The 27,196-nt window shown below is 38.2% G+C and overlaps 1 long non-coding RNA gene across 4 annotated transcripts in view; it reads right to left on the bottom strand.

Moving 5' to 3' along the window:
• Window positions 1-274: 274 nt before the first annotated feature.
• LOC121676698 overlaps window positions 275-27,196 on the bottom strand; it is a 76,889-nt gene continuing 49,967 nt past the window's right edge. For 3 of the 4 annotated variants that reach the window (XR_006020540.1, XR_006020542.1, XR_006020543.1), the window contains 2 exons: window positions 17,697-20,902; window positions 6,131-13,505 (listed from right to left, as the gene is read on the bottom strand). This is a non-coding gene — a long non-coding RNA (uncharacterized LOC121676698). Of the gene's footprint in view, window positions 1,739-3,505; window positions 3,631-6,130; window positions 13,506-17,696; window positions 20,903-27,196 lie in introns of those variants that run through there. The other variant, XR_006020541.1, reaches the window with a different exon arrangement.

Below are 27,196 nucleotides of genomic sequence, written 5' to 3'. Positions count from 1 at the left end.
GAGAAGCTCCATTGAAAAAACCAGCATGTTAATAACCATGAAATTCTCTTTAGCCTTTAAAAGAACAAATCTCGATCTCTTAGTGTGAAACCCACTGTTGGAAAAAATTCCCATAACTTTCTCCTTAGGAGGGTGACATGTAGGAAGATATGGATAGAGGGAACAATAATGAAGGGACTACAGAATGAGGGTCTGAACACAGATCTGCAGGGGAACACAAGCAAACTCTGAGGTTATTCAAGTTTTCAAAAGTCAATTACCAGTTGATGGGAGATAAATTTTAAAAAGCATAGATTTATTTCTTTGGTTTATAAAAGATTATACGCATGAAATTCTTAAAATTACAGGGGAACAGACAGTGAATAAGAACAAAGTTTCTTTCCAATTGCATTAACACAGCACTGGTTTCTCTATTCATGATCTTCTGGTGCTTTTCTCTAATGCAGCTAACAGTAGTTACCTAATTGTTGTTCTTTTTCTTTTTGACCAGAAGGGACTCTATAATAAGAGTGTAGAAAACTGCTTTCATCCTTTTACTAAGCTTTTAAAATGTCTTGTTTTCTTTCACTATGTTAACTGTATATTTTCCCTTGTCACTATCAATTATTACTTCAAGCAATATTTTTGAGGGGTTTTTGTTTAACCAGCCTTTTGAAGCAGCAAGGTTAAACATCAAAGTTGGCGTAGCATATACAACCATGTCATGCTCACTGCTTTACAGGGAACTACCAGGGGCCAATCATGGAGTCAAATCACATCTATTCAATACAAAAGATCTTTCCTCTGTGTGAGCCCTGCCCATTTTGTGATAGAAAATTAAAAGGCTTCCATATAATTTTTCTTCAGCGAGTAGTACAAACATACACAATACATTGTCTGCATATCTCCCAAACTGGTTTCCTGCGGTTTAGACACACACTGTCTTGCAAACAAATTTAGCTTCCCGTCATCGAAACATGTCTCCTCTTGGGTTAGTGAGTTAGAAAACAGAACTATCAACATTCAAGATTGTGTAGCATTGAGTTTCTAAGGACTTCAAAAAAAAGAAATAATGGTTCTAATAGAAATGGCATCTTTCTCTCTTGTAATGACAATTTTATCCTTCTCAAATAGAAACTCTCACCTAATTTCAACTTTTCAGTTGAAAGGTCCACTAGGTTGTTGTGTGACTATTCTATCAAATCTCAACAGTAACAATTTTCAGTTCTTCTGTCCTTTGCTGCATTACTTGTTGCACGGGTCATTTTTTTCCTCTTCTATTTCATTATTTTCAACTTGTCCAATATATTTGTGGTATCATAAATTTGGGTTGGAGCAACATTTCGCTCATGCCAGTTTGGTTGTTGGTTCAGTGTATTCCTGGCTGCCCAAGAAAACTGGACCCAGATTTCCAGCTGAGGTCTCCCCCAATTCTGAATGGAGAGAAGGATTGTGTTATGAGGCTTACTCCTTGCTTATACTGATTGTTTTGGAATTTGTAGGGTTTCTCCTACAATCTGTCATTGTGTTTCATGGTCATTTGTGAGCAATAAAAATGTCTTAGTCCTTTCCTATAAACCTGCAACCCAACAATTTCTTTACTATCCTTTATTAGGAGAGCTGACTGGTTTTGCTTAAGAACACTATCTGTATCCCTGTCATGAAGTACCAGCAGTTTCGTCAATTCTCACTCCCAGTTCCATAGGATCACCTGGATTCCTGCCCTTCAGTTCTTCAGGTGCTCTCCAGTCAATGCTACCTGCAAAATTGCAAAGATCGTAATAGCTCATTAATGACAATACTGAATAGCAACAGACTCAATAATGGTCCTTCAGGAACAACATTAAATTCATCCTTCAGTTTCAACACTGAATCATTACACATCATTTTCCAAGCATGTTTTCCTATGCTGTGCACTAAATTACTTTCTTCCATTTTTCCTTCCTCTATTTTTATGAATTACTGTGGAAGACAATCAAAGTGCTTGCTCTTGAAGCTGAGGTATGCAATGTAGGAAATTTTCCATACATCCTCCTACTCCATAACCAATGAAATTTGATTTGGTATTATTTATTCAGTTTATGGCTGTCATTTTTTTGATGACTTTGAGGTGAATGTGATTATTTATTTCACTCTTACTTCCAGAAACTGATTTCCACAAACGTTGAACTCACCAGGTTGTGAAGCTGCTTGCAGAGATTTGCAAGTAGTGCCATGATTACTCACAGCTCCCTCATTAACTGTTTCCTTTTAATTATAAAATTAATTAAAAATAAATAAAATTTTAAAAATAAATTAAATTAAATTTAGATTAAAAATAAATTTAAAAATAAATAAATAAAATAAAAATCAACTTTTATGTGATTACTTCACCACTGCCACACTTTTTTCTTTTCCAGCATGGAGAGCAGAATGCAAAAAGGGAGAACAAAGAACACATGTCATCAGCATGACTGGACACCACTCTGGATGTGTCTACATAGAACTACTCCTAGACTACTGAGAGAGAAAAGAGGGGCTTTTAATGAATTGATTCCTCTTGAGCTATAAAAAAATTTAGGGACTTCCAGTAGCCTATCTGAGGTCATCCAGGCTTGGGAGAATTTAGCTCCTGCACAGGCTTTCCCAGGAGCTCCACATTGGAAGAAGCTGAGAGATGATTCTCCAAAACTAAGACTGGATTTCTTTTAACTGTAATATTCCCATTCCAGACAATATTTTCATTCTCTTTTTATTTCATTCCCCTCCCTCTAATCCATTCCCTGCTTTCAGGGACCAGGGGCTGCTCCTGGGGACAAAGGGTTCCACAAAGTTGTTACACATGCCCTGAGTACAGGGCCGGCACGCTGGCGGGTCACCAGCAGGACTGGCAGCCATGCAGCATAGGCAGAGACCGAGGCCCTGGCTACAGGCGAGTCATGGTGCCCACACTGCACCTAAGTGGCTTGGCTCCGCCCTCAGAAAGCAGGGGCAAGGCCAGGACGGGGGAAAAGGCTTTGCCCTGCTAACAGGGTGGGAAATAGGCTGGGAGAGCTCTATTTCCCCCTCAGGTGCAGAGACAGGGGCTCTCACCCTCCTTACAGGGTTGCCTCTCTCTCTGGGCAGCCAAAGGAGCACAATGGCAAAAAGCCAACAACAGCAAAGACCCAGCCCTGCTTCCAGGGAGGTCGCCCAGCGCAAAGCCAGCCATGGCTGAGAAGGTGCCCTGGCCGTGCCAGGAAGGCCCTTTGCCCAGAGGGCCTCTTGTGCCGCCTCTTCAGCTCCAAGCTCGCTCTTGCCTCACCATTCCACTCTTGAGCTCAAAGCCTATGCTCCTCTTGCTCACTCTTGCCTCGTCATCCCCCGGCTTCTGCCAATGGACAGCCATACACTTGGGCCTGAGAAGCTCCTGAAAGGAGCTGAAAGGAACCGTAACCCAACAGCCCCCCAGGGAGATCCTCAAGCCACCTCCCCACAGACCCCCCCAGCTCCACAAAAGCTTCCAGCTTCAGCTCGACTCACTTCAGCTCCAAGCTGCTGCTCTTACCTCACTGTTCCACTCCTGAGCTCGAAGCTGCTGCTACTCTTGTTCACTCTTGCTTCGCCCTTCCACTCTTGAACTTGAAGTCACGCTGCTCTTGCTCACTCTTGCCTCTTGTCATCCCATGACTTCTGCCAATGGACAACAACACACTCAAGCCTGAGAAGCTCCAGCTCCTGTGCCTGAAGGGAATCATGACCCAACAGCCCCACAAGGTGAGCCTCCAGCCACCCAGTCCCAATTTTTTGCAGTAGGTCTTCCAACATATTCCTTCTTGGAAGGGTGTGTGGCAAGATTCCTCCCTGAGTGTGGACACCCCTCAGTTATTTCTCAAAGATAAGCAAAAGAGATTATCCACCATTTTTGGTATGGCTAAGTGACATTAACTTTTATTGAATAACTGGGTTTTGCTAGCTTTAATATAATCGCTTCAATGTTGCTTCAAAACAGTTCTTTGTACTACACTAGTTTTTATAGCTCCTATACTGCATAGGAAATAATTCTGATTAAGCTATTTTTGTCTAGTCAGTATCATAATAAGTCATATAAATTTATATGAATATATTTGGTTTGCAATCCTTTCTCCTGCAGGACAAAATTGTATAAAGGTTCAATTACACCTGTAACATCTTCCATGCATAAACTGTTGAAAAAGTCTGGGGCTAAGATTGGATTCAGTCACACCCAGGTTCCTCTCTGAGGAGTTTAGAAAGCAAGGGGGTCCTTTTTTGCACCTCATGACTCAACAGAAGGGCTTTTCTAACAGATTTTCTCTGCAGCTCCCACTCTGCCCGCGACAGTACTCTTCTAAATTTACCCAGGTTTTCAGCTAAAAATGTCACCTATGCCCCTTCTAAGTTATCCCAGATTTTCTGTCAAAAATGCTCTGTCTTCTGTGTTACAAAAGACTTTCCCTTCATAAATGCTCAGTTTTCCTCTGTTAATTATCCTAAATTCACTTGTCAAAAATACCCTTTATGTTGTTTCATCTAAATTTCCTCAAATTTTCCGTCAAAAACATGACTTCTGGCCCTCCAATAGATTACCTCAGATTTTTCCTCCAAAACGTCCCCTAGCTGTGTCCTATAGGTCACCTAAGATTTTACCGCAAAAATCTTCCTTCTGTCCCCTATTTATTGCCTCAAGTTTTCCCTCCAAAATGTCCCCTACAAGTTACCTCAGATTCTGCACCCAAAATATCCATTCTGTCCCCCACAGACTTCTTCAGATTTGCCATCTAAAATATCCCATACAGATTACCTGAGATTTTGCTCCTAAACTGTTCTTTCTGATTACCTCAGATTTTCCTTCTGAAATGTTCTCTTCCATTGAGATTACCTCAGATTTTACCTTCATTCATTCCCCCACAGATTAACCTGAGATTTTACCTGAAAAATATTCCTTCTGGCCCTTAAAAATTACCTCAGGTTTTATCACAAAATTTTCTCTGCCTGTTCTCCACAAATTTCCTCAGACTTTTCCCCAAAACCAATTTTCTCCCCTAGAGATCACCTCAGATTTTCCCACCAAAGTGTCTGCCACACGTCCTCCACAGACTACTGCAGCTTTTGTTCCCACACTGCTCAGTTTTACCCCAAAATATCCTTTTTGTCCGCTACTGATTCCTCTCAGATTTTCCCACATAAATATTCCCTATTTGTCCTGTACAGATTACTTCAGATTTTGCCTCCAAAATATTCATTCAGTTCCCTGCAGATTACCTGAGATTTTACCTCAAAAATGTTCCTTCTGGACCTTAAAATTTACCTCAGGCTTTATCACAAAATTTTCTCTGCCTGTCCTCCACAAATTACCTCAGATTTTTCCCCAAAAACCATTTTCTCCCCCAAAGATCACCTCAGATTTTCCCGCCAAAATGTCTGCTACATGTCCTCCACAGATTTTCCCAGCTTTTATTCCCACAGTGCTCAATTTTACCCCAAAATGTTCATTCCATTCCCTGCAGGTGACGCCAGGGAATTCCAGCATTCCTCCCCTATGAAGTTTTTTCTCTCCCCTCTGAGTTACCTCAGCTTTTCCCCTCACAAACTGAAACCCCGTGCAGTCCTGTGACGGCACAGACCCATCCATTTTTTACCATAAATTCCCTGTTCTTGATTTTTCAATTGTCCACAACCATTTCTCCCCAGTGTGACATTTCTTATCATTCTTTCATTCCCACCCCACAGGTTTTGAATCCCTGTTTTACATATCCATTTCAGCTGTGCATCACAGTTTTACTTTTCCTCCTACCATCTGTCTTCCCCATTTTCCTGTCCTATTTTCTCCCCTTAGCATTCAAGTAACTTTATTCCAGCTTGCTCTGTCATTTCCTATGAACATCCCCAGTCACACCCAAAGCTTTACTTTCCCCTTCATGAAATAAAGCACTTTACCCTTCTGGATGCTCTCTGGAAAAACTCAGTTTGTGAGCAGGCTGGCAGCAGGGGCACTTTGACTTTCAGTCTGGGTGACTGCCTGTAGCACTCACAGGTGACCCCAGAACCATAACCATAGTGTTCTGCCATTCCTAGAACTGAATATCTCAGTCAACATCTTCGGGACATTTAATGACTAAATAGGTATCCGTTACAAATATGCCTTTTTTTTTTTTTTTTTTTTTTTTTTTTAAGGATGTAAATGTAAATACTTTTGTACAGTTTTGGTACATGAAGAGAAAGAGTGCCCATCTGAAACAAAGGCTACCACCCTCTTCCCCCTGATAATTTTTAGCCATCACTCCAGAGTTCAGGAAAGTTAGAGACAGGTTTACCATAGTGCTTTGAAGGCTTCTTTTGAACTTTGAGAGCAGTGTTTAACAGCCTCACCTCTAGGATGCCTCTCTGCCCAGAGAAACTGCCAGAGAGCCGAGCCCCGTGGAGACAAAGGCACATGACAAACCCTCACACAGCTTCAGAGCTGCTGGAAGAGGAGAATCTGATCTATTGACTTGTTCCCAAAATAGCACCCGGTGGGAGGTGACTGACTGGCTAATACCTGTGGTGTTTCCATTACCGATTGAGATGAAGTCTGTTGCCAGGAATCCTGGGGTGGTTTCCTTGACAACCAGAAGAAATGCACAACCGAGATGCACATGACTTTTCAGGTGCTTTTTTAACTCCTCCGAAACAATGAGCTGCCCTACCAGAACTCAGATAAATAAAAGCTAGGTGTACAGCCAAATGGCCAACAGCATTTATGTTCAAGGGCAAATTTGACCTGAGCCTGAAATCTGCCATGAAACAAACCCTCAAGAGAGCAACCAGCCTGGAAGTATATACTCCTGGAAGTATTTCAATAGGGCAGAGATCTTGCAAGATCATCTTATTTGTTATTTTATAGCCTTTAGATGAGAAATTTCAAGGGATGGAAGGTATTTCCACGAGATATATAGATATATCTAACGTTGAATTAATTTGAGTGTCTCTATTAAATCCAAAGCCTTCAAATTCCAAAGTTGATTGCAGACAATGAAGTGTTCATCAGAAGCACTAGGGGTATTTATTGGAATCAGAATATATTTTGAAATTATTTTAACAAGACAGTGTAAATTTTAAGCCAAAGCATACAACATTAATAGGAATAACAGTACCTCGTTATTCATTGTATGTAGGCATGGCCACAAATTTTCTATGGACAGTAAATTCACTGAAAAATTCATATGTTCATGAATTCAAGTTATACTGAGAAGCAGTTTAAGCCCAATTATGGCCAGTATTTTTCAACTAAGGATTCCATTATAAAATGTCAAAATATATTATGTAATAATTTCAAAAGGAAATGTTCTTTCAGGTTTCATAGTTTTGGCATTTTGTTTGAAAAATTACCTACTCTTTAAGGGAAAATTAAAAAAAAAAAAAAAAACGAAGAAGACAACCCCAAGAAGTATCATGTACAATAGATTGACAATTGGTTTTAAGACTGAAAATATATTGGGGATGTTTTTGGCTTTTGTTTTTAACACTTTTAGATGAAGGACCAAAATATTATTATTCCAGTTGAACTCAGAGTTTTACTTTTCAATTTAGTAAATAGTCAGAAACATCCATTTCCCTGCTTTGTGCTTGGGAGGAATAAGCACATGAGAGGAAGGTAAGGAGAAATTGAAGGGGATGCCGTGGATCAAATAAGTAAAGTAGAGGGAGTAAAGAAAGGACTTATCAAAGGTGACAAGCCGGATGACAGATGTAAATGTTTTTGAACCCTATCTGCTGACATCAGGAGGCTGAATCTACTCACTTCCCTGTTAGTGTTGATGGATGATAATCACTGGAGAATCACTGAGGTCCAGAACTAATTTTTTTTGAGTTAAGAATCTGGGGTATAGTATCCCAGATAAAATTTTGGCTGGCAGATCATAAGAAATTTCAGAAAACTTCCCTAAATTTTACTTGTGGCTGAGAGAGTGAGCTGCTGAAAGAGGAAGGTAATAAAGTGTTGCTGTGGCAAAAAATAACTATAGAATACAAAGAGTGTTGCATAAGGAAATAAATCATCCCAGTCTGTCTTCAGTGGGAGTCAGGCAAAAAATATATGAAACAGAGTGAGAGTGGAAGCAAACCAAGTAATATAGAACAATGTGCACTATTAAAATAATCAGGAAAAGCGGGGTTGACCTGGACATTTTAAATGAGGACACTGCATGCATCTGAATGAATCATTAGTAGAGATTTAGGTGCTTTCCTAAAACAGATTACATTCATAATAAATAGACTTGAGTAGAGAATTTTAAAACCATATTAGTGGTAAAGGTTGGTGCCTGGGGCCACATTAACTCAGCATCAAGCTCTGATCTGTCATAGATCAATGAAATGTAGCAAGCCTGAATTGCTGATTCAATTTAGTATTCATTTACTTTCAGAGCAGAACATAAATAGTAAGGAAGAAAATATGAAACATGATCTCTGAGACCAAGATCATTTTCTATGCGGAACTTAGCATGCATGCACACATTCATCTTGTGAGTATTTAGGAAACTAAGTACTGAAAGAGCCCAATCAGTTTTGAAGCGGAATCTGCCTCAGTGCCCCAAAGGCCTTTTACCCCTAAAGATGAAAGAAACTTTGTCTTCCTTCATAGCAGATGCTGCACACAACCATGCTGGGTGTATAAGCGAGAACGAACCTCAGCAGAGTGGCAGTGAAAGCTCCCAGCAAAAATGTGGTAATTGTAATATCTGATTTAAAATCATAGAATCACAGAATACCTCAAGTTGGAAGGGACCCTTAAGGATAATTGAGTACAACTCTCTGCTCCTTGCAAAACTACTTAAAACTAAACCATACGATAAAAGAGTTGTCCAGATCCTCCTTGAACTCTGACTGGCTTGATGTGTGACCACTTCCCTGGATAGCCTCTTTCAGGGAATGACCACCTCTCCATGCAGAAGCTTTTCCCCATGTCCCATCTGAACTTCCCCTGATGCATCTTGGCTCCATTTCACCATGTGCTGTTGCTGGTCACCAGAGGAAGGAGATCAGCACCCTCCCCTCCACTGTCCGCCCAGAGAAAGGTGCAGCCTCTTCTCTTTTCCAAGCTGAACAAAGCAAGGGACCTCAGATGCTCCTTACAAGTCTTGCTCTCCAGGCCTTTCACCATGTTGATTCCCCTCCTTTAGATGCTTTCCAACAACTTTATGTCTTTCTTACACTGAGGCACCCAAACCTCCACACAGCACTCAAGTCCAGGTCAAATTAGTGCAGAATAGAGCAAGACAATCATCTCCGCTGACCAGCCAGTGATGGATGCTGTGCTGGATGAACCCCAGGATAGGGCTGGCCCTTTTGATTAGTCATGTGGACTCATATTCAATTTGGCATCCACGCAAATCTTCAACCTTCTTTCCATGGAGCTGCTTTTCAGACTCTCGTACCCCAATTTGTATGTGTAACCAGGACTGTCCCATCCCAGGTGGACAATCCAACACCTGATCTCATTAAATTGCATACAGCTCTTTAGTGCCCAGCTCTGAAGCCTATCCAGATCTCATGACTGAATGGGATAAGGTCCAGTCTGCATAACATTGTGAGAGAAGAAACGGAATACAGTTTTTCTTCTTTCAAATGGCTTCAAAATGTTACCAAAGAACTTAAGGCAACCTGACATGTCTTCAATAAATTCAAGAAAGATTGATTAATATTTCATTTATATTCAGCTACAGTTATTTAATATATTAGATCAGATACTGAATTTAAAGTCAGGACACATAGGTGTGGTCATCCAGCTCACCACAGAATCATAGAATACCTGTTGCTAAGGGATCGTTCCTGTAGTGCACATGCTACAACATCACAGCTTTTGCCATGGGAACACGGATCTGCCAAGTGTGATCAGATGCTGGCAGTGGGACAAAACAACAGCGTACAGCAGCATTAAGACTTCTCCAAATGTTTTGAAATCTTTTCCAAAAAAAGGTGTTTTAAATTGTAGCCCAGTCTCACAAAAGTCATCCTGGGATACTTCTACCTGAGCCAGCCCGTGCAGTTGCCAGTCTTTGAAGGCAGAATTCTACTGAACCCTTCCTACTGCTCTACTGAGTGTTGACATTCTGTTACTGGACAAAATATCACCTCTTCATCCCAACTCTTTTACCATGCATGACCCTGGAATGCCTGAATGCTCCTATTTCAAATACTCCCTATGCATTTTTAAAGATTTTCTTTTCCAAAATAGTAGTGCTATCTATTCATACAAATAACAAGTGACAAGAAAATGTCATCAATCATTGACATATCCTCTGAAGTTTAGGTTTGCTTTCAAACTCTTTCTACTCCACTTCTTATTTTGGTGTGGCAATAAACAGCTTTAGATTAGAGTTGCAAAGCTGATGGAGTGTATTTATACTTAGCAACTGTCTGTAGAAATAAAGATTAGCATCAAGGCTATATTGGTTCTCCTGTCAGGATGCTGTTCTTTTGAGGCTATACTATAGCCAGCAAATTCATATTTACCTACAGATTTAACACTGCCAGTGCAGATAAGAATATACTAACAGTTGGGGTAGGCATAAAAGATTAGTTTATTTCATGACCAATTTTGCAGTAATCCTATCTGTGTCAAAACAATTTGAGAGGGGAGCCCTACAGTGAAAAGATACAGCTACTGAGATACACTCAGAAACAGGAATTTATTTTGCTGTTTCTTCATTCAGGCTTAATATTTTTAAATGGAAAGTTTAAAATTATTATAATGCAAAAAGTTTTATCTGTGTCCATACGTACATACATTTTTGTTCGATTGTGGGTATGGGTGCACACGTGTGACTAGATGTATATGTATATATGTATCTGTATGTGTGTATTCCCAGAGGATTATATATATTTTTAGTGGAATGTATTTTAATACTAACTAAATAATAAAATTTATCTTCTTCATCTCTTGGTTTGTCCTGACACCTCTTTGTAGCTCCAGCCTATAAAGGCTTTAGGATTTACCAGCATTCTTTTACTTTTATGCATCGTGCATTTAGGATCTGACCTAAATCTCTGAATCCCATGGGAGATGAGTTGGAGAAAGGTTGTCCCTGTCTGCAGTGTTTGGAGAGGAACATACTGCTATGTTTACAGTGAGAAGAGTAGGACAGTCTTGATGTTGAAAAATATTCTTGGCAGTGATTCAGTATTAAAGCTGCATAGTAATTGCTGTGATTATGGTAGTCAACTATTGATTATAGTATTTACTATGCATGGTAGAAAAATAAAAAGGTATGCATAATTGGCAATATGTGTTTTTCTATAATGACAATCATAGCAACCACTGTAAAAAATTACGCTCTAGAAACAGCACAGTTCTAAGAGTATGTACAAAGCTTTTTTTTTCTGCCAATTCCTTCCCTGGCTCTTTGGGCAGTGGCTTGCAAAGGTCACTCATTTCTCTGAGCTTGGCAAAAAGGAAATTTTTGTGTATTTTTCAAAAGCAGCAATTAACAACATGAATTCTAATTGTGGTAGGGTTTTTTCATGTAAAGTGTGTGTGTGTCATATTCAATGTACATTTGTTGGAATAACATTTGGTGGATATTGAAGCTGGTCAAGATGTAACCAAAGAATTCCTCAATCTAAATATTCTGGTGGGTGATAGTTCTCAAAACACTGTGTAGGGGGCTGGCTGCTGTGTATTCAGTCACTGGAGCTGTCTCTTCTACCAGACATAGATATTCTGCTTTGCATCTGTCATATGCTGCCCAGAATCCTTTTTTTTTTAATTTGGATTATCTTTGTTGTTAAGACCAAGGTGATTTGGTGTTGTCCTGTTCCTGGACAACATATATATTATACATTAAGCTGAATATATGTATTATAAATTGAGCTGAATTTTAATATTGATGATTCTTCTAATTTTCTTCATAGGGAGCTATGTTCCACAGCATTCTCAGACTGGTTCCAAGGCATAAACTCCCCTAGGCTCTTAAATGCACCCTGGGATGACACTGCCTCAGAGTAGACTTCTGGTGAATTATGGTGAATCATATCTGAAAATCTGTGCTGAACTAACCAGCTGCACTGTTAAGACTTGACTTGGTTATTGTGGTGCCAGTCCTGAAACTTCAGCTCCTACCTGTTCCTGCAAAACTTCGATAGGAAATATCCACGAGTCTTTGGCATTATTATATGTTCAAAACCACTATGGTCTTGATCAGAGAAGTGTACAGCCACACTCTTGTCCAGAGCATGAAAGAGGACAGTGATATGCACTACTAAGTGTTATTTTTGATCCACAATGCATAAATCTGTGTAGTAATGTGATAGCTGAGAAACCTATTAAAGTCAGTTAGCCCCAGAGGAGTACATTGCTAATGCACCTGAGATGCTTTTATATACATAAAAGTGACAACTCTGCTGTAAAAACATTACGCAGTAAACTTTAAAACCCATGTGCAACTGGGATGTGGACACTTGTGGTTCTAAACCAGATGTGCCAGGTGAATTTCAGGGATTCATACAAAATTGTGTTGCAGAAGAGCTCAGCCTTTTCAGTTAAATAGACCTTCCTATAAAGATATGATCTGGAAGGCTGAAACAAAGATCTTCTAGAAAGTGAGCAACTATATAAGTCAAGGATAAGCTCGAGAAACTGCAATCACAGTCTGTTGGTGGGGGTTTTTTGAGAGCTAGAAGTGATCAAAGTTAAACTCGGTGATCCTTTCTGTCAAAAGGTTTGTGTGTTAGTGTTTGGGAAGGGCTGATTTAATGGCACTAAAACTATGAATTTCTCACATTTCTGAATTGTTTGTACTGAAAATAAGGAAAAATCGAATCAGGAGACTGAATAATTCACTCTCATATTTTCAAAATGGTATTTTTAATTCAAAAGTATATTTTAAATGTTCTTTTGTTTCCTTTTTTTTAAAGACTATAAGTATAACTACCATAGATCAAAATAATCTTTGTTTTTTATGAAACTAAATGACTATGTGTCATTTTTAGTTTCACTGGTGAGCATTAAAATTAAAATTACTGGTTTTTTCTTTCAAAACCTCTCTTAATTTTGTCCATATCAGATTCTAAACGAGCTGTCCTGCAGTTCACAGAATTTAAAGAATAAAATTAATCTACTTAAAATGACACTTCCCTCTCTAGATAATAAAGAGAATGTTATCCATTTGTAATTTTTTTCATTAGTGTTAGGAATATTTGATGTGATAATCTACCATATAAACTTTCTCTATTGAGAAAATAATCAATAAAACTCTTTCATGTGTTTCATTTCAAAGGAAAGCTGTGTTAATTTAGAAAGAGCTGGCAATGATGGAAAGAGAGATTTTGACTTTGATAAGGTCAAAATTGAAAAAACTCCATTATTTATGTGAATATATGATAAAGGCAGAGAATTGAAAAGATTTGTATTTCATTCCTGCAGATACCACAGATGTACTCAATTATGGGCAAATGTCTGTGCTTTATAGCAGATTCATTCAATGTCAACTCTCAGCATTCCCCTGTGATTGGCAAGATGGGAGCCTTCAGAAAACACAGAAGCTTCCTGATAGTGTGGGTGTCGTGAGATCCTTAAAAGGAAGAGAAAAAAGAATTATTTAGTATGGAAAAAACTTTCAGATCATCAAGTCCAACTGTAACAATGTCCCCAAGTGCCACATCTATGCATCTTTTAAACACCTCCAGGGAAGACAATTTCATCACTTCCCTGGGTATCCTGTTCCAGTTCCTGATGATCATTGTGGTGAAGAAATTTTTTCCTAATATCCAAACTAAACCTCCCCTGCCTCAACTTGAGGCCATTTGCCCTTTTCCTACCACTCAGTCACGGGAGGAACCCGTGTTCCTACCCCAACTCACAGCAACCTCTTTTCAGGAAGAAGTATCCCAGGATGACTTTTGTGACACTTCTCTACAACTCAAAATACTTTTCGGTAAAGATTTCAAAACATTTGGAGAAGTTTTAAGGCTTCTCTGTGCTGGTGTTTTGTCTCGCTGCCAGCATCTGATCACACATGGCAGCTTCACATTCCTATGGAAAAACCTGCAGTGTTGTGGTACATGTGTTACAGGAAGAATTCCTTAAAATGGCCACCCTTACTTTGTACTTGGCTTAAATTCAGCATCTGATAGAATATAAATATAAAATAACTATAGCTGCATATAAGTGGGATATTATTCAGTCTTTCATATCTTTATGAAAGACATGTTGAATTACATTTGTCATGATTCAGAACAGTTTAAATGTCTGAACAAGGTCAGGGACTGCATCTTGGAGTTATTTACTACTTTCTTTTGACTATAAGGAGGGATTAAATATTCGATTATTCAGTTAACTGCACAAATGTGTCTAGTGACATAGTAGGTATTCTGGAGAATCCAAGATGCCTGTGTAGGACCGGTATATGACACAGAATCTTCAGGGCAGTTTGCCTCTTTTGGACTGGCAGCTAGAGACAGCATGAATTTGTGAGGGCATATCAACTGACATTATATTCCTGTATTTAGATATATGAGTGAAGCCCTAGATGACCAGCTCAGGAGAACCTATGCACCTTTGGTTTTCATCTGTACAATTGGGAACATTTTTGGCTTCCTTACAGGAGTGTTGTGAAGACAGTTACTAAAGCGTATTTCTCCCCTCATGCTTCCTTTATATTTCTCAAAGTTGCCAGAATTATGCCCACAGAAATTTCTGCTATTTATGAGTTGCTACTCAGTAGCCCAGCCACAGAGTTGATCAACCAAGGGAAAAGAGATTTGGCTGCACAGTCTATGTAATTTCCAGATTTGCCATAAGTTGCAGTAAAGTTCTGGAAGGGCACTACTATGGAGAGTTCAACATCACACCAACGTTTAGAGCTCTTGGGTTTATGAGTCAGATAAACTACTGGAAAACCACTCTGATTCTTTTCAGTAAGTACTTGAGAACTGATTCAAAATGAAAGCTTCTAAAATCTCCTCTCTTCCTGATTTTCCAAATTAAAAACTTGATGTGAAGAACAGTCATGGCTTTTCTGAAGGAAATCTCTTTAGAAGGAGAGATTGTTCCCCTTTTCCATGATAATTAGAGTAAATTACTTGGGAATAGAGTATTCAGCATTTTCACATCTTCTCTTCAATGAGCTTCAGAAGTCAGCTCTTTAAATCCTCACTATAAAGCACCCCTTGATTCTGTTTTAACCAAAGCAGTTTACTCACTCTCTGTTTTTTAAATAAAACAACACTTACATTCTAGTCTACTCTTAGACTTAAATAGCAGAAAATTAATTGCACAGAACCCAACTAAACAACATTTTTTTTCAAAAGACAGACATAGTATTTTCTAGTATCCCTGCATGATGTGTCTCACATTCACACATGGATAAACACACTGTGAATTAGATGGAAAAAATGTATGTCTGATGAACCTTGCCTTTCTCTACATATGCATAACTATCATGTGAGAAGCAGGATTCATCATCTCATGACTAGGATCCCAATTCAGCTGTCAACGTATAAATGTCTGCGTATGGTCTGGGTGTATAAACTCCAGCTGGAGCCAGAGCTGCTCAAGAGCTCAATGCCGTTGCCAGATGGTCAACATTTGGTGTTAGTGTTGTTTGAGGTGTTCTACAGTATCCAAGGATTGGGAGATCATGAGATAAATCAGGTGGTAAGAGACCTCGGGAGGTCTCTGTTCCAACTTTCTGTTCCTCTATGAGGTCATAGAGTCATCTGTGGGGTCCTTTCAGGTTTCTCTGGGTTATTTATCTTACCGAGTTTTGAAAAACTCCACAAATGGAGTAAAGGCACAAATGGAGACTACAGCACCCGCCGGTAACTTGTCTCACTGTTGGTTGTACTGAATAGAGAAAAAAAATTTCTTGATACCTCATCTGAACTTTGCTCCCATTCAGTTGGCACATGCCACACAGGAATTATAGGAAAACCACATCCTCCAGAAGACCTGGTAACAGGTCAGCCAAAAGGTTCTGCCGGCTCCATAGACTGTCCTGGTTAGAGATCTTCCATCTATGGCAGAACCTCAGACACCTACCCCACACCTAAAAATGTAGAGGTGGGATTTCATGACCCAAAATTAATTGCCCCAAACAGCTACTTTTCAAAGAGGAGGAGTTCTGGTGTTCTTTAAGTCTGATGGTGCCTTTGCCCGCCTCTTGTAGAAGCCTTTATAATCTGAGATACCTCAAAGAACAGTAAAAGTCTAAGTATAGGCAACTGAAATCAGATGATGTAGAATAGCCAGAGATTCACTTGGTATCTTTCTTCATACTGGTTTAAGGGAGTTCTGTATTATTCCATTTTTGACAGCCTATCACACATTAGTCTCACAGGCTTCCCATATGCAGACATCAGACTGTGATTTTTCCAAGAATTCTCAAGAGCTTTTGGAGGAAAAATGGCTATAATATTACTTTCAGAATTCCAGGCACTGCCAAAAATTTAGAGGTTTAAACCCAAACTTATTTACTAGGATCTTTCAGTCAAATAGGAAAGGAGCATTTGCATGTACTATTCAAAACACTGAAATAATTGCAAAGTTTTCAATTAGAATATGTTAGATGATCCTAAGTGATCAGATTATAATTTTGCTATCACACAGGTGTATAATCTATGAAAATGTTAGAAAAGGGTATCCAGGAAAGTGAACTACTCTTTTTTTTTTTTTCTAGTTTTTAATAGAAATAAATCTTTTGTTTGCAAGTCACAAATATCTTTCCTGTTCGCTTCTAGAGATGAAGCACTATAAATGCCAATTTATTTTTCACTGTGAGGTTAGTCTTTGGAATAATAGAAAATAATTTTCCTTTTCTTTAATGAATAAATTATTGTGGGAGGCTCTGCATGATAGTTTGATCCTGCATAGCTATTTCTTCTGATTATTAGCAGGATTTTACATTTAAATTCCTGAAACATTATTAACCCATAATCATTTGCTTTCAGACCTTTCTGATAGCTTTACTCTTTCATTAATTCCTTTTCACTGAGGTAATAGGGAATTACTTTGTTTAATGATTCTCTAAAGATCCAAGAATGCTATAAGTCCTAAAAAGGCAATTTTATTTCACAAATAATATTGTATTCACCAATATAATTAAATTGTAATGTTTTCTGCAGTAGGCCATGTCCCTAGCAATGGGGTGTGCAACATCCTAATCCAGAGGCAATTTTGGCAAAATGAGCTTGTCCTTTCCTAGAGCTAAGTATCAGTCAGTGGAAAATCATCAAATAGATTGTTTACTCTGAGAGAATATTTAATATCCCAAGAAAAAGATAGAAGAACCCTGATCACTGACTTCCTTTGGAGCAAAGTTCCCCGAGTTCTGCTCCCATGGGCAGTTAAGTTACTGAATCCCCTGAAATATCCTTAAAGGTAAAAAGCTCGTGGCCTGGCCACTCTGAAGTGAGAGTCCCCAACCTAACCATTCTGTGACTGAGCCTTCAGGCTGTTCATGGCCCCTGAGTCTTGCAGTGGGCTTTGTGTGTTCCCAAGTCTGGGCCGTGGGGATGGTGGCAGAGAAGTCAGTCCTGCAATAGAGTATGTGACTTGACAAAGCAGTGCAGCAGAGCCTGGTTTAACAGGAGAGAGTTAACACACACTGCAGCGGGTCTCCCCAGTGCTCCCTTCCAGTCTCTGCACAGTTGGGATTTATCCTTGGGAGTGAGCTTCTCTGTATGCCCTTCTCACTCCACACTCTATGTCCTTGAAGCTTTTATGGATATACCCCGAGGAACTTCTACCATCCTAGTCTACTCACCAATAACTCCTTTGTTTCCATACTCAGGGTTATGCAATAGTTGATAGCCTCCTTTGATTGTAGGTGCAGCCTCAGGAAAGGAAATTCTTCTCAAATTGTCTTCCCTCTAACCAAAACTTCCTTGTCCTCTGTCAAAGAGCTCAAGTTTTGTCATTGTTTCGCCTACTCAGTCCTTTTACAAAATTTTTCTTGATTGAAGTAATTGAGAATTCTTCCAAAGAAAACCAAGAAAAACCTTTGGTTTGCATAGTAAAAGCCTGTGAGTTTACTCAGTGTTATATTTTGTCCTGAAACTAACAGAGATCGCCTTGGACTTCTGCATGTATGTCAGAGCCCAGGTAAATTAATATTTTTAAATCTATGATAAGAAATACACAGCGATGGAAATGGAGGAATAAATGAACTTGAAATTTTGGTATATATTCCCTGCTCTACGGATCCACAGGCAGAGTCACTTGCAGTTTAGAATACCTGTGGTTGATAACTGTGGTCTGAAAATTTATGAGCAATCTGAGAAAGATGAGGATATGCTGCTCTAGCACTCCAGCCTATACCAATAGCAGAGCACTTCTTCCAGTGGAAGGAAATATTACCCAAATCACAGCTAAGCCAAACAGCTTGAACTGGCAAATAATAAGTATTTTATAGGAACCTCAGGGTATGGCATGCATGTAGTGTCGTAAAAAGTCCAAGGATGTTCTGCTTGCATACAGTGTATTTCTATTCCCTGCAGCTTTTATAGTGAAGTTTCCAAGCTGTGCATAAGCAGCAGTATAATAGGATCCCTATTTATTTCTCCTCCAGGAATGCTGTGCATATTTACTTGCTCATCTTCCTTCTATTTCCCCCAGTAGCTTTGCTAGAAAACAAGTATTCACTAATAATTTGCCTTTTCCATCTGTTTATTTTAGCAAGCAGGTTTGATATTTTTTCTTTTATCAATTGATAATTTTCCTTTATTTTGTTTTATTTTGTTTTTTGTATTTTGCTTCCCTTCTTCATTACAAGAGTGTAATGGATGCAGACTCTGAAACAAGACGTCAATGATGTCTTCTGTGTGTCCTTTATTAGTAAAATGTCTTAGTCTGGGAAGAAGGATGGTCCTATGAATGTTCATTCAGAAAATTGGATCCAGTATTTGGTTCTGCTAAATGCTTCTTATTGGTGTTCAGAGCCAAATTTGGAAATGTGAAGCAACTGCAGATAGAGACAAACCCTTAAAATTCCTCGGAAAGGCTGTCAGTTCACATTATGTTGTCCAAGGCCAGGCTCTTAGTGCTGTACTATCCTGATAAAGTTGCTGCTTATTTTGATCCCTAAAGAGAAACTAAATTCTATGGTCATTCTCATGTGTTTTCAAGATTACTCAGAGGACCATGTTGTTTTTTTTTTTTTATGGGCCCTAGAATCCTGTTAGCCGAAGAGGGTCTCTTCTTTCATTCTCAACTCTTTCAGTTATTTACCTTGTAAAAGTTTTCTGTTTCTGACTACCTCACAAAGCAGCTTCAAAGTCTGTAAACAGAGATGTGAACGAAATAATCAAATCATCAAATGTTGGAGGGCATTCAAAATTTGTGAGTTTCAGTTTTTTTCCCTCTGCATTTTTCTGAAGTCTCTATGGAGGTAAAACCCCAGACTTTAAACTTATCTGTAGTCTTGTCATCCACCAGCTCTAGATGAGGCACGCATTTGTTTGTACCTCATTCCACATCTTAATTCTCTTTCAGTTAGAAAGGTATTCAGTATGGTCAGTGACAGGAATAAGGGCAAGAAAAGAATCTGAGTAGAAGTGGAACTAGGTGAGATAATGAGGCACTATTTAATTCTTCAATATCATCTTTCAAGTGTAAACAACAGCTTTTCTTATCTTCCAAGATGGAAATGAAACCACAGTATGGCTTCTGAGTATTCTCTTGTATTTGCAATAGTCATTATAAGTTCAACAAACCAGCAGTACATTCCGACTGAGCTTTTATTTGCAATTTCATCTGAGCAAAAAGCATCTTGAAAAATTTCTGGGTAAGCAACCAGCCAGATCTTTCTCCCCTTTCCAAACAGCTTGGAAGCACAGCTTCTGACAAGTCACTCTTTTCACCCTTCTTTCTGTTACTTTGTAAAACAAGCTTTTCACAAAGGAGAAAGGTTTGTCACAAAAACAAGGGTGTAATATGTCTTAGATCTGTTTGAATACAAGTATGACAGCAATACTGTGTTTTATATTGATTTTTGAGTTGTTAGTAAATGCTTCTGAATAAACAAATTTTTCTTCCATTTTGGGAAAAAAAAAAAAAAAGAAATACTTGTTATGGCTCAGTAAGTCACTTAAAAAAACCAAAATCACAGAAAAGGAAAGTAAATGTGACTGTGCAGTTTCCTGGATTTTTGGGAAAGAGGGATGAATTGGAACCCGAGAGATTTGTGAGTGATATTTCTTGATGCAGTTGTACACCTTTGACAAAAAGGGCCTCATCCCTGTGTTCAGAGATCCTTCTGAGTTGCCCCAAGAGAATTTGATGAGAACAGCCTCTTTTCTCACTTACTAGGCAAATGCATGAAACCCTTGGCAGGTTTGAGAGAAAAGAGAAAATAATGTCTCTTTTGCAATCTCTTCTGAGTTCTTGGGAAGTGTTTCTGTAGACTTCTTCACAGTAGAGGTTTCTGGATGCTGGAATCCATCTCTTTTCCATGAATTCTAAGCCATATGTCTAAGCTGCAGAGGAGGGGAAGAATTTCAGACACTCTACTATATTAAGCAGCTTTACAGTCAGTTCCCAGGGCTATCTGCTGAACTGCATGGATTACTCTGCAGTGGCTAATACTTTCCAGGCACTGGGACATTTCCTAGATTCCATGTAAATCCACCTGCCTTGGGTTTCTTCTTGGCCAGATGTGCACTACCAGGACAGGTAGCTAGTAGGAATCATGGGGATATTGCTGGAAATTAGGCCAGAAAAACTCGATCTAATATGCCTACCACGGGAGATCCAGCTTCCATTTGGGAACCAGACATAGAAAAATAAATGTCTAGGCACTTCAGTCATTTATTAAAGCAAATGTGAGACCTCTGTGGTGAAAGTTGCCAGAAAATTGTAGTCCAAAGTGTAAGACATCCTTCAAAGATGTAGAATTTTTTTTTCCTATCAGTAGTAACTCATCCAGATGAAGATCTCTTTTAAGTCCTCTCCAGCTACTTCATGGCTTCTCAGCTACAAAAACAAGCAGCATATCAAAACCAGCACTATTTTGAAAATTGACAGTTAGGAAAAATGATGAAAGATAATGCAGTAGCAGCAATGAATCAGATTAATATGGACAACATGGGGAACATTCCACCTACGCAGGGAGCAGTGCCTGATATCAGAGGGCTCTTTCATCTGTGATAACAAGACCCAGTGGCTGAGAGCCAAACCTTCAAACTGGAAATGAGATGCAATTTTTTAGCAGGAACATACTTAACCATTTGAACCATTTACTAATACACATAGCACATATGCCTTCCTCCAGAGCCCTTAGACCATAGGTGATTCTCACCCAAAATGAGAAACAAGTGAGTTTGCAATGAACTGGAAGTTATCAAGGTGATTAAAACACTTCCTGGGTAAAATCTATCCCCAAGTTATGGAGATGAAAAAATTGATAATGGCCTTGAATATTAATTTCTCTATAAGTGAGGAAGCAGCTAAAGAATATCTGTGCTTTGGGAAGCGAGACTTAAGTCTGACTATTTTTAGTGAATTTTAGGAGCCTGAATATTGTAGAAAACCTACACTGTTCTGGAGTTATGTGATTTTTCATGAAAACAGAACTGTTAAGCATTTGAATTTTAATATTCTGGATGAACCATATTTTTTCTCAGGAAACACTATTTTTAAAGTATATCTTTGTATTAGACACAGTTTCCATTTTTTTTCTGTGGAAAAAATTTCTTCCTCTATTCTCAAGTTTTGTTTATTAACAACAAATCCTGGAGCTTTGGACACCTGCCCAGGTATTCACAACAGATAATAAATTAAAACATTCTTTACCTATGAAAAGAATCAACCACCTCTTTGAGATGAACAACAAGAACTAAACAAACCTATATTTCTGTGGTGGTGGATAAATTACAGTATCTCAAACAAATAACTGTACCAAGTTCCATAACCTAGATTTATAAAAGGGACCGAAGACCTGGATTTAGCAATAAATCAACTAAAATCTTTCCTTACTCCAATTAATATTAAGATATGCCTTTTCTTCTGTTATAGAACCATTTTATACTGATCAGGTCTTCTTAGTGATCTTTCAGGGATGTCTCTACTTCATATGTGTTTAAATTTGTCCAATAGACCATGCAGAACTGACTCTTTTATGGGTGGTATTTAGCCCTGGAAAAAACTTGCTAATTGGAAAACTACTGCATATTCTGTCCTTCCTAAACTGATTGATCAGGGAGATGTCACCTCCTACTTTGCCACGGACTCTACTGCAGACATAAGTATCGAAATGACTTCAATATCCAGGCACTGTATAATTTAATCACACTCAAAGGATTTCCATAATTGTATCCACAAACATTACTGCAAGATCAGCTTTCTGCTCCACAAGTTTCAATTAGGATGTGCAACACCCCAATGCATTAAAAAAAAAAACAAACCCAAAAGAAAAGAATGCTTCTATTCCTCTCATCTTCAGGTGGTTTTTATACTAATATTAAGCAAGTGAGCACTTCCACTTCTCACTTTCTAAGTAGTTCCTTTTATAATGTTCCTCTCTCCTGCACTTCACGTCAGCCTTGTAATTTCTTGCATTTTGCTAAAGGCACAAGGAGCACAGAATTGTACTGGAGATTGCTAATGAAATATGGAACCGTTCACTGCTAAGCTACACATAAAATATCTGGCCTAGGTTGTTCATGGAGCAAAGATGTATCTCCTGTCTGCTAGCTGTTAAGAAAGCTGTATGAAAACCACACTTAATTTCAGTCTGCTTCCTACCGAGTCAGGGGGGAATTAACTGTCTGAGAGACACAAGCAAATTAAAGACATTTTCAGAAGTGAACTGCCAAACACCTGAAAATCAAACTGCTTTCTGAATAGTGACATTAGATCAAGGCGCTAAAATTTAGATATCTCAGTCTGAAAGTGTGGATTAAAAATCTCAATTGTCATGATATCTTGGCAAGTCTTGGAAAAATGGAAAAATAAAGGACTATTGAATTCTTCATGTTCAAGAGACAAAAAAAAATTACGAAGGATTTTAAAATACTTAAAACATGTTTAGAGCTAGATTCCAAATTATCAAGTGCTTCTTCAAGACTTAATAAAACTCCAGATTAATGAGAAGAAGTGATTACTAGTTCATTCTGTTTAATATGTTATTCTCATTATGATTTTGTCAATTATAGACTTGAACAGAAGTTTAGAAGAATAAAACAAGAGAATGAACAAGGCTCCAGTACTAGTGCATTGAAAGTAAATAGGATTTGTGGAAGGTACATGAAAGACAAGAAGGTGATTGTTAATTTCTACCTCTGATTTACTAAGATCAGTCAGGTTTAATCAACCTGAGTTCCTTCTCTAATCAAATATCTGAGTCTGTGAATGAGAAGTAGTTTAAAAATATTGTTCACCTGAAATTAAGCAGGTCTTTAAATACATTATCCAAGAAGTGCCCGGTAGGCAAACTGAGAAAATGCAGTCTGGACCCCAAAGTGCATGGAAAGCAAACTGGACTGCTGGCCCAAAAGTTCATGGAATCATAGAATGGTTTGGGCTGGAAAGAAACTTAAAGATCATCTGGTTCCAACACCCAGCCATAGGCAGGGATGGCACCCACTACGTAAGGTTCCTCAGAGCCCATCCCAGCTCGATCCGAGTGGGGCACTGTGCCAGCTCAGCTGGGCAAGAATCTGAACAACCTGATCTAACTTTGCCATTAGCTCTGCTTTGAGCACTGGACTACAAATCCTCCAGAGATCCTTCCTAACCTGAGCACTTCTAGGAAGTTAAACTGAAAATTCACAACCAGCAGCTAGTTAACTGAGACTCTCTGCTCTTCTTGTTTGATTCTTTCTGCAGTCATTTTCATGGCTAACTTCAGTGTGTTCTTCAAAATATCATTTTTCTGCTGTTGTTTTGTCTACAGCAAAAGCAGTTTTCCTAGATGCCTAAACCAGGTTTCTTTGAATAATGAATTATACACCTTGGATGATAGGTTGCAATCTATTGTCGTGTTTCACAGCTGTCTGGATAGCACTAGGGAAGGAGATCTGTTCTTAATGAGGCTGTAGGTTTTCCAGCCATTATTATTAGGCAACTTTCTCCGACAGGTGATTCCCCATCCATTTTCACTATGTAAAATTTGGTCAATAAAAATTACATGGGGATATATGGCTTGACCTTTCCAGCAGGAATCCACCAAAAGAGTTTTCTAACTTTCAAATAAGCAATGCTCACAATGGGAAATAAAGACAACATAATTCAGCCGTAAGAAAAATTTACAAGGGTTTAAGTGCTTGATCAAAGTTCATGGAGCCTGTTAGTAACTGGAGTAGGTGTTGGATCATGGGTGTACTCAGGGAAAAGATAATTTTTGCCATAATCCACATTTGTTACACATTCTGTGAGAGCTGTTTTATAATAAAGCTGGGCCATTCCCTGAGTATTGACGTTTTTGAGGAACAATCCTTCCAGCTCACTCGGCAACTTCACTAAAGGCCATGATCATGAAGACACTTTTGCAGCACGCAGTAGGACTGGGATGAGATGATGAGGTAGTAACATGCCACACTGTGTCCTCCATGAGCATGAAAGTACCAGGAACAGAATATTGACTGACTTCCCATGATTTTAAGCTTAACTCTTAGGATAGCATAAAACTGCACCATTATTTTCAGACTTAATACTTGCTCTGATGAAATGTCTTAATATTTCATTTGTTATTTTAAAGAGCAATATTGGTGATTTTAAAAACAATGGTTGCTCACATGAAAATGTACAGATTTTCCTCTCTGCTCTCCTATAGAACACTTGAAAAAGACAAGCTGCAGTATAAATGTTGGAGGCCACCTATCTCATAAATTTTATCCTGGCATTTTGAAAGCAAAACCTTCTGCTTAGTGACTTCACTACTCTCTCTCTCCTTTTTCTCTTTTGTTTTAATTTTTGCTGGTATATTCTGATTTTCAATCCCTTGTGGTAGGACATGTCAGCCCAAAACATCATCCATACAGCTTTCAAACAAGAATGAGTATCTGCAATATCAAACTTCTTTGTATATGTTCATAAATTCAGGAAGAGAACAAAAAGAAAGTACTTTGTCTTTGCTCTTTGTTACCCCAGTCTTTTGGGTTAATAACCAGTCTCAAACAAATATTTACATTTTTCTGGAATTAAGATAATTTTTTAAAAGTGCAATCATTTTAGACAGTATTAGAAATATAGTTCTTCATCTGTGACAATATGATAAATTCTTTGCATTCATTGCCCAGCGTTTAAAATAGGAGATATTAGACAGAGCTGGTAGCAGTTTAAGCACAGATACATTCTAGCAGTGCAATTACTACGAAAAATAAATCAATTAGAATAGTTTGCTAACAAAGAACCATTAGATAACATATTTTCTCTTTCATTTATGAGCATATGGTGGAGGATTCATCTTGTCTTGGCATAAGGACATTTCTGTAGAAGAAAAATGGGATTGACATTTTATTTTTACACCAAGTTAAATTTCCTAGTAAGATAATTATTTATGAAATATGATATGTAAGTTGATGCATGATCTCTGGAAGAGGTTACTAAAGAAGGAATAAAATTGATATTTTTAGCAGTAGTATATAAAATACACACACAGGAGTGCTATAAAGAAAATTGTCTGGTTACCAGCATAGGAGCTGATGTTGTGATAGCTGCTCTGCTGGGTGATATTGCTGGGATTTAACTTAGTACCTCTACAGAGAAAAATATCAGTTGTTATAGCTATAAAGTTCTGTTACCAACAGCTCTCCTCCTGACAGAATGAGTAGAGAGGGAGGAATTTGTTACACTTTTTATAAATGTAAATTTCTATATAAATTACTCTTTCTATAAATGTAACTTCTGTTATCTCTATGATATTGTTCCTGTTGATATGGAAATCACTTATTCATGTTGATGATAGGCCACTGGGAATTATTGCCCTGCTATTCAGGCTTAAATCTTGTCAGAATCCTAAAACTGTTCAAACTGTTAAAAGCTGATGCAGCCAAGATCTGATCCAAAGATGTTGGATTGTCACCAGTACCTGGTTTGTCACTAGTACCAGGCTTCCCCTTTCCATAATCATCTCTTTCCATGGCAGGCAGCATTATATCATCATCTAGTCCAAACTTCTTCCTATCTCAGATATTGATGATTCTCCACATTATTCTCTTATGGAGGCAAGAGTCTGTGACGAAAATATGTCCCTTGGTATGAAGAAATTAGGAGAGAAGAATCCAGCAAAATTTTATTAGTTTCTCAAGTACATTTGCATTTAATTATTGATTAACCACTGTATTACAACTGTCTTTCCCAACTGAATGACATTTAGTGTCCAGACCATCCATGTGGGCTTTCCCTGCTAGACAAAAAAGGCTGAAAACCCCTGTAGGATTCACTGTATTGTATATTCCTCAGGTCTTGAATAACTAGAATAGGTTTCTTTTCCAATTTTCTAATTATTCCTTTGAAATTGCAGGCTCTAGAACTATTAGTAGGATAATAATCATCTCATCCATACTGTATAAGGAGATGTTTTTTATTTTAACTTCTGCCACATACAAGACTTAGAATGAGTGTTTTTGATGCAGAAAACCACTGCAGAACCCACTGATTCTTTCTCTAGTATTATCCCTATATACTTTAAATATGTTCCTCTGTAGTTCCTATTCCTCTGCTGTAGGAATGACCTGCACTCCCTATATTTACATGGATAAAATTTTGCATTTACCCAAACTGAAAAAGCATCTTGGTTGAATACATCAGTTCATCAGGTAGTCTTGGTCATTGTATCTGACTGCTCTAGTTCATCATTTTTCAGCATTCCTCTACTCTTTGTGCCAATCACATACTTTATTGACAGTGTTGATATATTTACTACCAGATCATGGATAAAAATCTTGAGCAGTATCAGGAACATTTTCCATGGTGATTTTTCCCACTAAAAAAACCTATAATGACAATTCTCTATGAATAAGAACTCCTTAAAATTTGTCAGTTATACCATTCATCATCTCCTCCTTGGTAATTCACAGTGCAGTATTTTTAATTATAATGTCATAAGGTTCTAAATCCTTACAAAAGTTTAAGTAATGTAATAATTAATAATGACTTGAATAATTCAGGCTCTTTGGGCATCCACAAACTGTCATTTCCTCAAAAATATTTCTTTTTTTTTTTTCAGCAACCATAAAGTACTCTGACATTACTTCAATTCAAAGCCTTTAATCTTTAGTAATCAAATTCCATTATTTTCCTTTGGCCTAGAAAAATGCAAATATT

The sequence above is a fragment of the Corvus kubaryi genome, unplaced genomic scaffold (genome assembly GCF_017639235.1).
Source record: "Corvus kubaryi isolate FWS band 111438036 unplaced genomic scaffold, C.kubaryi_AGA036_p1.0 135, whole genome shotgun sequence".
Classification (NCBI taxonomy): Eukaryota; Metazoa; Chordata; class Aves; order Passeriformes; family Corvidae; genus Corvus; species Corvus kubaryi.
The sequence above is the reverse complement of the archived record's forward strand: the minus strand, read 5'-3'. Positions and strand labels throughout refer to the sequence as shown.